Below are 15,401 nucleotides of genomic sequence, written 5' to 3'. Positions count from 1 at the left end.
ACTTGCTCTAACTTCTTCATATGAGCTCGGATTTGAGTGTCGTTCGCACCATTGGAATCAGGATGACAAGAACTTCGATCTGAAGCTAAGTTTATCAAGATTCTGCCACTTTGATTTTTGAGACTCTTTACCATGCCACTGGTACTTTTTAGAGATCCAATTGGATCAATCCTCCTGGATCCTTCCTGGATCAATCCGCTTGGATCCTCCTGGATCAATAACCACTATGCAAGTCCTTTTTTGTGAAATAGACAACATTTTTCGATTGATCTAACAAATCATCAATGCGAGGGAGAGGGTATCGATTCTTCACCATTACTTTTTTGAGTGCTTTGTATTTCATGCACATCCTTTGTGTGCCATCCTTTTTTGGCACCAACACAATAGGTGGACTGCATGGAGAAGAACTTCGCCTTATGACCCCTTGGTTCAACATTTCCTACACTTGCTTCTTTATCTCCTCCATCTCAATTGATGACAACCTGTACATACCAATGTTGGGTAAAGGAGCATCTTGTTGCAAGTGAATCTCATGTTGGATCTCATGCTTTGGAGGCAACCCACTTGGTTTCTAAAAAACCCATTATAGTTAGAAACAATTTCATACAATTCTTTTTTATGAGTGGGATCACAACCTTGGAAAGCTTCAGATGTCTCTGCATATTTTTCTCTCACAACCATGAGCATGCACCCTTTGCTGGAATTGATCAATCTCTTCATATGACTGGAACTTACAAGACTAGCACTGATTTTGGCATCATGAGATATAACAATGTATTCCACCTCATCTTTCGTGAGATGATACTTATTTTTGTGTACGAAAGAAAACTTCTTTCCTGTCTTACAAATATGGACTCGCCAATACAATACCACAGATATCCAAGGGTACAACATCAAGATCAACCTCATCTACTAGTTTGGATGTAATCACAAATCTATCTCTACACTACTTGGTTAGATGTAATTTGGATTTATCACACACCCAACCAAGAGGGTAGGGTTTCAGATGAGGCTTTGTTTCTAACCCTAACTTCTTAACCAAGGACTTTGAAAACAAATTTTCTTGTGAGCCCGGATCAAACACAGTTTCCACTTTAGTATGTTTCATTATGACTCTAATGTGGAACACTTTGGTCCTCTTTTGTTCATTAAAAAGAGACTCATTTGAAGAACTTGTACTTGCATGCGATTCAGAATTTTCATTAGCATGAAGAGAAAGAGTACCTTGTATTCCCACTTCTATGATATGTGTCTCGTCACCAAAATCAGATCCAAGATCCTGTTGTACGGTTGTGACCATATTTCTCTTGTTCTTCCCACCAAATATCTTTTGTTTCAACTCTGGATGCAACTTCCAAAAGTGTTCATCATCATGGCCTTCCTTCTTGCAATGTGTGCAAGATGGCTTTGCTCATTCCTCCTTATTGGTTGTAGTTGCCTTCTTGTCCTTTCCCTTGCCTTTTCCTTTTAACTTGCATTACGAGTTTTGAAAGATGACTTCTTTGATTTCTCTTCTCTGTCATCCTTGCCCCTACTTTCAAGGTGAATGGCCTTCACACTAGCCGCATCAATAGTGGTAGGCTCAAATAACAACAAAGAATTCCTGATGTAACTATTTAAAACAACAATATAATTTGTTACAGTTTCTGGTGAATCAAGTGAAATACCCAAATTCAAAGATTTTTTTCTAAACTCTTCTGTGAATATTTTTAAATTTTAACCCTTTCCTGGTCTCAAATATTTCCATTCCAATAAAGAATTTTCTCAATAACCCAATCGATAAAACTAATATTTTAATACATAAACAAAAGTGGACCAAGAATAAAGGAGGTTACCCAAGTTTTTTGTTCCCTTTCTGCAACTTTCTCTTCCACCAGACAAGAGTGGTGCCACTCAGCCTAAGATATGCTAATTGGATCTTGGCCTCATCCTCCTCAATTTGTTGAATCTAGTAATAAACCTCGATATATCTAATCCAATTGTTTAGTTTCTCTGCATTGCATTCTCCATTATATGTGGGCCCATCAAACTTTACATCTAGCTTTTAAAATGGCTTATTAGATGTATTCTTATGATGTTTGTTAGAGTGATAAGAAGAGGAATAAGAAGAATTGTCACTAGAGGATGGAGAGGGAAATTTAGGAGGCTCTCCTCTTTCGCCTTCATGATTTACCAAAGCATGATCATCTGGTTCTTTCTTCTAAGGCTTGATTGTCTTCTCATATAATGTAAACAACTCGACAACTTTCTCTGCCATGGTGAAGAAGATCTTACGATAATTTTTCTCTTCCTCCATTCGAACTTCCTCATTTGCCATGCTCCATCTTCGTGCTGCATGCTCCAATTCAAGATCAAAGGATTTAAGTTTTCCTTCTCCTCTATGGAGCTTATTCCTAGTTAGAGTTCACTCATGTAACTTGCATCAAGACCTGCTCTGATACCAAACTTGATCTAGATCTTCTTCTTCATTGATGCATACATAATTGCATATAAAAGAGCATGTCACCAAGTAACTTAATCACATGAAAAGAAGTGGAAATAAAAAGCAACCATGAGATCAACGACACAAAATGATTTGATTACGGATTTCACCTAGTGTGGGTTATGTCTCCGAGCGCTGCTCAATGTGGGGAGGCCTCTTTCATTAAATGGCAGAAAAAATTGAATTGCAATCAAATTACATAAATGACCCTTATACCTCCATTTTCTAGCATGGACTGAAAATGCAAAGCTCAACTGTAGAAATAGACATCACCATTGGATTCATGGCATGAAATCATGTCAAACGACTATAAACTTGACCCTATTTTGAGCAAGTGACCTCTGGAGCTCTAAGGAATCTTTAGATTCCCTCAAGATTCCTTGCAAAAATATTCTCCCAAGATTCCCTAGGAATCTTTCTCGAAATGGTTTTGCCTAAAATTCAACCCTCGTACTCCCGCTGCTTGGTTTCGCCTCATCCTCCTCCATTGAGCAACTGATTAAGGTTTATATAGTAAAGGAGCAATGGAGTTTCCAACAAATGGTCGAAGGATCTATTGGTTGGCAGAGGCAAAAATAAGATTTTTGTTGGGGAGGTCCTGGGGTCCAACCTGTGGGCCTCCCTATTATGGCACCTTGTGGTTACATTATAACGATGGTTGTTCAAATTTTTGCGTTGTTCATTGTTGTAATATATATATTGGGGTCGCCCATTGGTGGGTCGCCCCACTTGATCTTGATGGGTTTGACCCCCACCGGCTCCCTTCTGGTAGCCATTTGAAATGGCCATGGTAATAATGGAATGTGGCAGTTGGGGGCCCAGTTGGTTGCGTTTGACCGCCAGCCAACTGGCCATATATATATATATATATATATATATATATATATATATATATATATATATATATATATATAGATAGATAGACATTGGTTAAAAAATTTCCACCAAAGTTTTAGGGTCATCAGCAAAATTAAAGAGGCGATAAATTCACCCATTCCAGTGGCTAGATTTCATGCGCCGATCCTTTGCCAAATTGTTGCCTCGTTAGTGACTACCACTTGGCCTAATTTGAATAGCCATAAATTTCACATACGAACTCGGATTGAGGTTCCATTCACGTTGTTGGAAAGATTGCATCGAGGTCTTCGATCTGACCCTAGTTCCACTTCAATCCAATGACTTTGATTTTTTATATTTTTCAAAGGCACTTCTATTTCTGAAGCCACTTGGATCATCTTCACATGGGAAGGTCAGATAACTACATGTAACCTTATGTAACCCTGACTTATGGGCATTGATATACATTTGTCGATCTTCAAGGTCTGCTTTGAAGCTTCTTGCTGAGAATGCTTCATTTGCTTTTTGCCATGTGATATTTGATTCCTTTTCTATGAAAAGTTGAGTATCTTCATAAACTCAAAAGCTCATTGGCGTACTATCAACTTCCTCCACGATGCGACTTTCTATGGTATCCTTTGAAGCATATCTCTTTGGTGCCATGATGTGAGTGATTGATAAAGAGAAGTTCTCAACAACTGCAATACCTATAGGAGGAAAATGCACTCATGGAAAAAACAAATTAGCTTCAACAAATTGACTCTCAAATTGATCAAATATCCTTATTATTCTTCAATAGTTTAGCAAAGAGAGAGAGTACAAATATCATAAGTACAAGCCCAAAACAGATCTGCCAAATTAGCAGTCAATGCAACCCTAACCAGAAAGTCAATGGTGGTCAAAGCTTCCCAAAATGTCCCCCAATTAGTTCGTTCAACAGTAGTCCAATTCGGCCTTCTAGGAGAGTTAAAATTAGCTCAAAACAAATCTCTCAAACCTAGTCAAAGGAGAGAGAATCATTGTTGTAATTTTCAGCAGTCAAATTTGAAGTCAACACTAGTCAACCTATCCCAAAATTATCGATTTCTATGACAATAAATGCGGCCTAGAGAAATCACACTTCTGGACCAAAAATAAAGGCCAGAGCTAGTCAAATCACCCTTGGTAAATGCCATGAAAACTTTGACCTATTTTACCCAGAAAAACTTGCCCTCTCGCCACACGTGCAAAGAAGAGAGAGAGAGAGAGTTGTCTACCACATGTGCGAAGAAGAGAGAGAAAGACCTCCAAGATGTTCGAACCAATCAAGAGAGAGAAGATGATGTGATGAGATGATGTCCAAATGAGGAAAAGGTCACCTCTATTTATACAATTCGTTGAGGGTGAGGAGACCCATCTATTGGGCTTCATGAGCCTACATTTGACTGTGGCGAACCTTGATAATATGTCCATAAGAGAAATAAATTCATAATTCTATTTCTACTTGTTAGAATGATATGATATTTATATAAAAAATTTACCTGTATGAAAGAGGAATCCAATGCAATAATCATCTCCATCATATGAGTTTTCCTAAGGTGGAAGTTGGTCCTAGTTGCCAATTTTAACACTCCCTCACAACTAGGGAAAATTCCACCTACAAATCCATCATCATGCCAACCTATCATCCTAAACCATCCCTGTCATCACTTCTTTGCTACACTCTGCTAAACCATGAAGTAATAATGAAGAAGAAGTGATCGAGAGTGTATCATAACACTCTCCACTGACTAAAGTCAGTCCTTGATCCTAGATCAAGTTTTTGAACACCATGAATCATAGTCATAGGGAGTAAGGGAGTACACGATGCATCCATCAGTAGTGCTATGGTCCCTAACCAGATTTTCCCAACTCATTGGCCAGATGAGAGGTACTTCCAATGATTCCCAGACTCAAAGGGTAGGATGTGTGTCAGGGCATCACCAACAGAAGGTGAACCACTCATCCTACTCATATTCCATAGGTGAAGGTGAACCACTCATCCTATGCATATGTCAATCATAGGGGAAGGTGAACCACTCACCCTACATGCATTTGTTTGGGTAGGGGAAGTTGAACCACTCACCCAACACACATGTCAATCACAATGGGGTATCATAGGGGAAGGTGAATCACTCACCCTGTATCCAGCGTACCACTAGGGGAAGGTGAACCACTCACCCTATGGTCGCTCATAGCTAGCTCCAAGAAGTACCCCATGCCCCCAGTAGCTCCCATAGCTCTGTGTTCAACTCATATAGGACCCTCATAAGAGGGTCATTTCATGACTCCAAGTCTCTCTCGGAAGGTTAATAATTTGACCTTCCTGAGTGGCTTCATGAGAATGTTTGCAACCTGCTCATCTGTCCTGATGTGTTGGAGCCTAACTTCTTCCCCATTGTACCATATCCCAGATAAAGTGGTACCTAATATCAATGTGCTTGGAGCGATCTGGAACATGGGATTCTCTGCTAGACGAATCCCACTCTAGTTGTCACAGAAGATCACGGTGGTATCTAACAAATGCTCAAATAGCTCACTGAAGAACTTCCTCAACCAAACTACTTCACAGCAGGCCATACTCATAGCAATGTATTCGGCCTCGATTGCACTTAGTGCAATTGATTTTTTCTTCCTGCTCATCCAAGATATAGAAGCATACCCCAAAGAGAATCAACATCCAAATGTGCTCTTACGATCCACCACACTGCTAGCCCAATCAACATTTGTATATCCATGTAGTCTCAAATTCCTAACAGTGTATCTCAGCCCACAGTGGATTGTGCCTTGGAGATATCTCAATATATTCTTGGAAGCAATCCAATGAATGTGATGAGGCTTGACCATATATTGACTCAATGTGTTCACAGCGAAGCATATGTCAGGATGGGAGTTGACCAAGAACATCAGTGACCCCACAAGTTGATGATACTTGGTAGGATTGATCAATCCAGGTCCAGCAACACTTCCACATAGCTTCTTAAAGTTGAGTTCCAACGTAGTAGTCACAGACTTGTAGTTCACCATCCCACATATCTCAAGTAGCTTCACAATATATTTTCCCTGAGAAAGGAAAATATCACCTAGATTTATCCAAACCTCAAACCCTAGGAAATAATGCATCAGTCCTAAGTTCTTCATCATAAACTCAAAAGCCAACTCCTTCTTGCATTGATGGATGAGAGGGTCATCACCTATTAGAAAGAGATCATCCACATAAAGGATCAAAATGAGAGGTCAGTCCTTTTCAACCTTGAATTAAAGGTTCGGGTTAGCATCACTTCTTGTAAATCCCAACTGCATGTTGTGGCCACAACCAACACCTTGTCAAATCTTGCCTGGGTAACAATTTTGGATGGGTCCCCTAGAAGTTGATCTTGCATCTCTCCGAATGATCTGATTTACCCAAGGGATTTAGCTCTCTGGGGAGACAAATCTTCAATTCACAAATGGTTAAATACCCTTAATAAATCCCTCACATCATTCACCTATAACCCTTTTTAAGCCCTTCTTTCATATGCCCATCGCGATTTATTTGACCCACAAAACCTTTCATCACATCATTATTCCTATCATAGATATTTATAGCGGAAATGCTCAAAATCATGCATAAACCCCCCTTTTCTCCTATCGCAATCAACATTGAAACGTAACACATACATGGCTTCTGGACTCGATGGTTTTATTAACCAAAATGCATGTATTTCGGGTCCAGAGCCCCATCGCTTATCGCTATTAGCCATGCCCAAGGCTTATATATATATATATATATATATATATATATATATAGCACTGTTATATACCAAACCTGATGGCTTTATTAACCACGATATATATATATATATATATATATATATATATATATATATATATATATATATATATATATATATATATATATATATCGGGTCCGGAGCCAATCACAATATCACAATCGGCCCAATCCAAAGCTTTTATATAAGGTGCACCACTGTTTACCGAACCCGCCGATTATTATGAACTGGGGCGTATAGTATTTCAAGTCTGGCCTTATGGCCAGACATGGTTTTCCCATATATTCTTTTGTTTTTTGAAAAAACATTGAAGTCCTGGTTTTCAAAGGTCAGCCTATTATTACGGACCCAACAGCAGTATTAACACACGCACACACACACACACACACACGCATATATATATACACTTCGGGTTTTGGACCATATCGCATATCACATCGGCGGAACCCAAGAACTTTATACAAGGCGTGCTATGGTATTCTGGACCCACCGATAATTATCAGCCCGAGCACATAATATTTCAAGTCCAGCTATAAGGTCAGACGCGAGTTTTCCCATATTCTACTGTGTTTTTTCGAAATTGAGTTCCGGTATTTAAAGGGAAAGCCCATTGAAGCATTGCGATGCAATATGGTGGACCCGATGGGAACTATAGGCCCAAGTGTATAAATTTGAAGTCCGGTTGTACGGTTGGATGCGGGGTTTTGCGATGATTTTCAATGTAAACCAAGTTTTCACCTGCAGGACTAAATCAACGTATGGATTAAAGACCAGGAGCCAATTCTCTCACGATTGTTACTCTTGATGTTATAAACACTTCATGAATGCAAGATTGGTGTTTTTAAGGACTTTTATCATATTTTGTATGAGTATGACTGATGTCAGTTATCTATGCAGGTGAGAACTGAGAGAAGGCAAGTCGACCCGAAGAGTTTATCCATGTGGATATGTCTATTTTAAGATTGGGCTTTAGGCATTAGTGGTCATATTTCCAGGTGTTGCCTATGAAAGCGAAACTTCCCTATATTTCATCATGAAGAGATGACACACAGTCATCCCCTTCTAATCAACAACCATTCATTTCCCTAGGAAATGAAGCGCTCCAGTGACAGGAAATACCCTCTATGTGTCAGCAGTGACACTGATTGTCTTCCTCTGTGTATTCTGATCTGTGTAGTGAAAGAGGACAGAGGGAAGGCAAAAATTCGAAAAGGGAGACTGAGAGTCATTTCAGTTGCATAAATATTCCCTCTAGATAGGAAATTAGGGCTTTTTGTTTGGAGAAAAACAGCTTTGATTCACTGTGAATAAAGAGGACAATTTGGTTCAAGAAGGAGCCTATTGTTTCAAATTTGTTTCCCCTTTCTCTCATATGTTTAGGATCAGTGTGTTGTTGCTGGTATAAAGACAAATGTGGTTTGCATTATGCATATTGATAACTTGCAGTTCATTGTTGTTATCGGTTATTTGAATGTAATTCAATAGAATTAATAATTCATGGAAGGTTGTTGATTCTTGACTTTGTTAAACATCAATTGCAAGTGTTATTTGTATGGAAAGGAATGTATATTCCCATATAAGTAATTGCATTGTGATTAGGATTTAATACAACCTTGTTCTGATGTAGACCAGTGATTGATTCATTTGGACTTGGGATTTATATATGATGTTTAACCTCCTTTTGTTTGGCTCCTGCAGGATAGATTAGGACAGTTAGGACTAGATTAGAGTAGTTAGAAGTAATGTAGATAGGATTTAATACACAATGGTTAGCTATTTTATTTTTATGATTTAATTGAATTCTTCCTCCCAGAAGCCATCTTTCAACGCATTTAACATTTTACGGGGTCCCTTAAAACCCATTGGAACTAGCCATTCCAAACGAAAGTATGCCTAATTGGGGTTTGTGATTGGGTTAGCTCCCCTTGTTGGTATAGTGAAAATTCACCATGTCAACAAATTGGCGCTAGAAGGAGGGCCTAAACCGTCATCCACAACTTTTCAAGATTTCATTTCTAAGTGCAACACATGGATTCAAAAATATTAATGCATGGATTGTGGAGGTCGAAAAGACCCTTCCTCTCATTCCGAAAAGCCTCATTTGGAAGAAGATACACTGTGGGAGTATCCTGTCACTCAGGAACAACCAGTCAGAAGACTTATTTAGGCTTACACTCATTCCCTATCACAACTCCCTATCTTTCAGTCTTTACCTCCGATAGCAAAAAGAAAGCCAAGGGTCTATCACATAAATGAAGAGACATCTATAGCCCCTTCTCTTGAAGATATTGTGCTTGATTCTTTGCAGAGTATCGACTCTCCTTGGGAAGAAATTCCTGAGGCTTCCCCTTCTGAAGGCAATCCCTAGCCTAATTTGGAAAATCCTAACAAAGGAACCCTCAACCAAAACATCCCTATCCTCGATATGGATAATATTCCTCAACCGGGTGGGAACTAACTCCAACCTCCTTCGAGAGCACTTCCTCCCTGGCTCGCTTAGGATGCGGTAGCGATACCCAGGCAGCAGCATCCCTTACCCAAGAATGCAGAAAGAGTGTTACCTAAATTCAACCCTGGGAAGGGAGACATCGCTGATAACCATATTCACTCCTTCTTCCTGGCCGTGTGCACGCTGGGGGTAGTTGATGAAGATATAGTATGTCACCCATTCCCTTTTACCTTGATTGGTGTAGCTTCCACATGGTACTTTAGCTTAAGAACTGTATCGATCACCTCCTGGGCTGCCTTTCAACAGGCCTTTTTAGACAAGTATGGCGATGACAAAACCCCTGTTGCCTTAGTTCTAGAACTATCCCATTTGAAAATGGAGACCAAAGAAAAGGTTAAGGATTTTAACATCCGGTTTAACACCTTGTTCAACATAATCCAACCACCACTAGACCTACTGAGGAGGTTCTCATGGAATTCTACATCACTGCTCTCCCTATCCCTACTGTGATGTGGGTCAAAAGGAGTAATGCACAAACCTTACAGGGTGCTATCGATGAAGCAGTAAAAGTTGAGAATGAAATGCTTAGTCTCACAGCATGCCATCATAAAATCGGAGAAAAGAAAGCCTCTCAAGCATCCAAGAAGAATAATGGGAGTGATAACAAAGGGACTGAAACCAAAGAAAAGGATACCACAGATGTAGAAGGTTTGCATCAGATCTTTAAGAAGTTGACAAATATAGTCATCGATATGAAAAGGAATTCTAGAGATAGTACAAGCGGGAGTGGAGGAGAGTATAACAACAGAAAAACCTTTCAAACCTTTCTATCATAAGAAGATAGAAGATAGTCATGGTCCACTTGCACTGCATGCTCCACCCAATGAAGGGAATTTAAATACGGAAGAGTTGGCTCTTATTGGATCACTCCTTAACCAATAAGAATCTATAGTGGAGCTAGAGCCAAAACAAGAAGATGAGGAAGAATACCAAGTAGAATAGCCCTTGGAAGAAGAATCTCAAATCAACGTACTATGGGATTTCTATACAACTGAGAACGATGATGACCAAGGAGACAGTATGGTAGAAATCTACACTAATGAAATCCACACACGAAGCAAGGGGCCACTTGCAGGTGTGATGAAGCCTGTAGATCATACCAAGAAAGATGTCCACCCTATGAAGGCACCTGCTCCCAAAGTCCCTATTGAGAAGAGTAGACCTAGTGGTTAGTCCAAGAATACTCCAGTTGCAAACCATCCAGAGAAAGAAAATGCATTTCCCACTGCAATGAAGGCTACTCAAAATGGTAAACTCCCACCTAAGAATGGAAAAAATGGTATTTTTACTCTGTCCTATCATGTTTATAACATTGATTACAATATTGTGGATGATCATAAGATCTAGGGCTAATATCACATACTTTGACTTGCTGAAATTAATGTAGTAAAGAGATCTTCTCCTGAAAGTTATGAATGAGTGAAATTCCAATACTCCCACCATCCCAAGCAGCCAAACGAAGAATTCAGTGTCTAGACCTGTCAACACCTCCAATACATCCCAAATACCATCAGCTATGGAAGCCACTCCGTCTAAAATGAATCTAAACCCCCAAGATGTCAGTGCAGCCATGATAGGGAGGAAATCAAAATCCATGACTCCACCTTTCCTTATCACATTTGAAATCCTCAACATGAGCATACACAATTTCTTGGTAGATTCTAGTGCCTCATCCACTGTGATGCCTTATCTTTTTGCCAAAAGACTACATGCGATACCCGAGAAAACTGGGACTCAAATTATGCAATTAGACAGGACAAGTGTGAAAGTGATTGGGGAACTGAATGATGTGTTGATTCGGATGGCTGCTAAACCACAGTACACAAAAGTCATTGGTATAGTGGTAGTAGATATACCCGAGGCTTATGGAATGCTGCTTAGTAGGAATTGGTCAGCAAAACTGAATGGATATTTCTCAACTGATTGGTCCCATCTCTTGCTGCCTCAGAAGGGAAACGGTGATATGCTGAGAGTTGATCGAGAGAGATACATGAAGTATGTGGTAACGAAACTAAATTGTCCCAATGAACCTATAATGTTTACCAACTCCATCCTTGGGAACTACAGTTTCTATTTTTATGCTACAAAAACCTATTTTAAGGAATTCCATGCAGAAACAGTTGAAGAAACTTTGACATACACACAGTTGGAAGCTCCCTCCCATAATCCAACAGATGAACTATCATGTATTATAGTAGATGATAGGACTAATTTCTTAGATCGTAGTTCAATTGATGTAATATTAGATTCTATATTTTGGACACTCTATTTTGACGGCTCTAACTGCCTTGAAGGTGTAGGTGCTGGGAGCATTCTCATTGATCCGCAAGGGAACCAACATCTGATGGCAAGCCGGTTGGAGTTCACGTGCACCAACAACACAACAGAGTATGAAGGCTTACTATAGGGCCTAAAGAAAGCCATTGATATGAAGGTGAAAAATCTTAAAGTTTTTGGTGACTCACAGATAATCGTGGATCGGGTAAGGAAGAGGATACAATGCAATTCGCCACACCTAGTAAGGTACCAGCATGAGGTATGGGGCTTAATTGACAATTTTGATTCTTTTAATATCACATACATACCTCGAGGGAAAAACCAAGATTCCAATCTGATGGCTAGTATGGCTGCTAAACTTTTGCTTGATTTTAGATTGAAGAAGAATAAATGTAAACCATCTGTGCCTGATAACATCTCAAACTTGTAGTTGTTTGAAGATGACGAGAAAATCCTTGAGTTCTTGCACTGCGAGAAGACATTAAAGAATGCAGTCATTGATGAAAAAGAGCATAACAAGCTTATGAACGAGAGGGAACATGAAGAAAAGGATCAGTCCAATATGATTCCCAAGTTAGTTGTCAAGATGGAGCACTTGTATGACCTGCATAGTAAATTCAAGAAGCCAATTAATTGCAAAATTCATAGCTCATCCATGAAGTACGAATCAGTCAACCTTGGGACCAAAGAAGACCCAAAAACTATTAATTTGGGCTTGGGGTGCTCTCCACAAGAAAAGGTTGCATTCGTCAAGCTATTCAAAGAATACAAGGACATCTTTGCATGGACATATGGAGACCTAAAAACCTTTGATACCAACGTTATGCAACATGTAATTCCTTTAGAAAAGGAGGCTAAGCCCTACCAACAAAAAATTCGCAAGATGCATCCAAGCCTGGAACTGTTGGTGAATAAATAATTGAACAAGATGTTGGATGCTAAAATTATCTTTCCGATCAGACACACCCGCTGGGTAGCCAATCTCGTGCCATTAAGGAAGAAAAATGGACATATCAGGCTATGTATCGATTTCAAAAACCTAAACAAAGCATCGCAAAAGGATAACTATCCTGTCCCCTCTATGGAACACATCCTTCAGTGAATTTCCGGGTCTGAAATGTTGTCCTTATTAGTTGGGTTTTCATGATATAATCAAGTGTTGGTATCTAGTGGGGATCAACTGAAGACAACCTTCAACACTAAATGGGGCACCTACACATATCATAAAATGCCTTTTGGACTTATTAACGTCGGCGCCACATTCCAGAGAGCTATGGACATAGCCTTTCGAGGGTTGATTAACATATCAGTAGTGGTTTACATGGATGACATTACTGTGTATTCAAATCACAGAAGGGATCATATTTATCACCAGAGATAGATTTTCGAAAGATGCGGAAGGTATGGAATATCATTGAATCCCAAGAAGATCGTCTTCGCAGTCACAGAAGGGAAACTACTGGGCCATATCCTCTCTAAAGAAGGGATTGTTATTGAACCTGAAATAAAAGAGACCATCATGAGAATACAACCCCTTGAAAATAAGAAGGCCATGCAATCTTTCTTCGGGAAGATCAATTTCATTAGAAAATTTGTCTCAGGTTTCGCGTAAATAGTGCACCCCATGCAAATGATGATGAAGAAAGATGCTATGTATAAATGGAGCAATGAAGCCAAGAAAGTGTTTTAGCGAATCAAGGAAGCCATTGCTGAAGCTCCTGCATTGGTCAGCCCCGATTTTGGCAAGGAATTCTTCTTGTACACTTTTGCTTCTAATGTTTCATATGCCACAATACTCACTCATAAAAATAACTAAGGCAATGAAGTCCCTATTTCTTATATGATCTCTAATCTCCAAGGGGCAGAACTCAACTACCCATACGTGGAGAAACAGGGCTTTGCAGTTTTCAAGGCCGTAAAACATTTCCGCCCTTATCTACTAAAGGCTAAGACCAAAGTAATCGTTCCCCATCCTGCTGTAAGAGCCCTCTTTGTGCAGAAGGAAATGGGTGAACGGAGAGGGAATTGGATAACCACCCTTCAAGAGTTCAACCTCCAGATTAAGCCAGCATAGATAGTTTGAGGGCAGGGATTTTGCAGGCTAGCAGTAGAAGTTGTGGTGGACAAAGAAGGGGCATCCAAAGAACCAGAAATAAGGAGCATGCAATATGCACAAATGAAATTTAGGGAGGAGCCCCTGTGGATTAACGAAGCGCTAATGTATGAGCGAGAAACGTCGGAAGCCCTTTTGGATCCTAAGTCGTGGTACTATGACATACGCCTCTATCTAATATGCGGATCATGTCCTGAACACGTGGATGCGTCACAAAGGAGAGCACTTAGACTGAAATCTAATCAGTATCATTTGGCCAATAACATATTATACAGAAAAAATTATGATGGAATCTGGCTAAGGTGTTTGGAAAAGGATGATGTTGAAAATGTATTGAAAGAAATGTACGACGACCCAGCAGGTGGTCACTACAGCGGAGAGACCACTGCTCACAAAATATTAAGAGTTGGATATTATTGGCCCATAGTATTTAGAGACTCGCATGCCTATGCTCGCAAATGCAAGGTGTGTCAAACTGCCATAGGATGAGAAAGAAGGCCAGTTGTTCCCCTCAGCCTGTTATGATTTATCGACCATTCCAGTAATGGGGCCTAGACATCATAGGCGAGATCACTCCAAACTCTTCACAACAACATAAGTATATACTCATAGCAATTGACTACTTCACTAGATGGACCGAAGCCATCCCGCTTCGAAAGTTGAACGAAGATGAGGTAATATCATTCATTGAGAAATTCATTATCAACAGGTATGGCATCCCTGATGCTCTCATATTTGATAATGATTCTTACTTTTGATCACTGAAATTGAATTACTTTGCTATTGATAAATCAATCCACATAAGCTATGCAACAAACTATTACCCCCAGGGAAATGGAGTTGCAGAATCCTCAAATAAGAACCTCATACGCATAATCTATAAGTTTGTCACAGACAACCAGAGGAATTGGCACAACACTCTAACAAATGCCCTTTGGACCGAAAGGGTCACCCCAAAAGTGGCCTTAGGAAACTCCCCATACTTCCTCGTCTATGGATAGGAAGCCAACCTATTTCCCAACGTTACCCTTCCCTCTTTACAGCTCTCCCAAGCTTCAATAGGAACTCCCTCTGCCTTACTCCAAGAAAGGATCAACCAACTGGTGAAGTTGGAGGAATTGAGAGAGAAAGCCATAAATAAATTCAAAAATCACCAAATGATTATAAAAATATGGTTTTATCATCATCTGGTAGGAGATAAAGACTTCCAAATAGGAGAGCTAGTCCTAAAATGGGACAAGTTGAGTGAGCCAAAAGGTAAACACACGAAATTCCAACACTTATGGCTGGGCCCATTCCAAGTTGTTGAAAAAATTGGTCAAGGAAATTACAGGTTGAAAACGTTACAGGGAGAGATTGAAAAACTCCCTATTAATGGTCAGCATTTGAAGA

The sequence above is a fragment of the Pinus tabuliformis genome, chromosome 3_1 (genome assembly GCF_031772625.1).
Source record: "Pinus tabuliformis cultivar Carrire ecotype Pingquan chromosome 3_1, CPIR1, whole genome shotgun sequence".
In the NCBI taxonomy this organism is placed as follows: Eukaryota; Viridiplantae; Streptophyta; class Pinopsida; order Pinales; family Pinaceae; genus Pinus; species Pinus tabuliformis.
The sequence above is the reverse complement of the archived record's forward strand: the minus strand, read 5'-3'. Positions refer to the sequence as shown.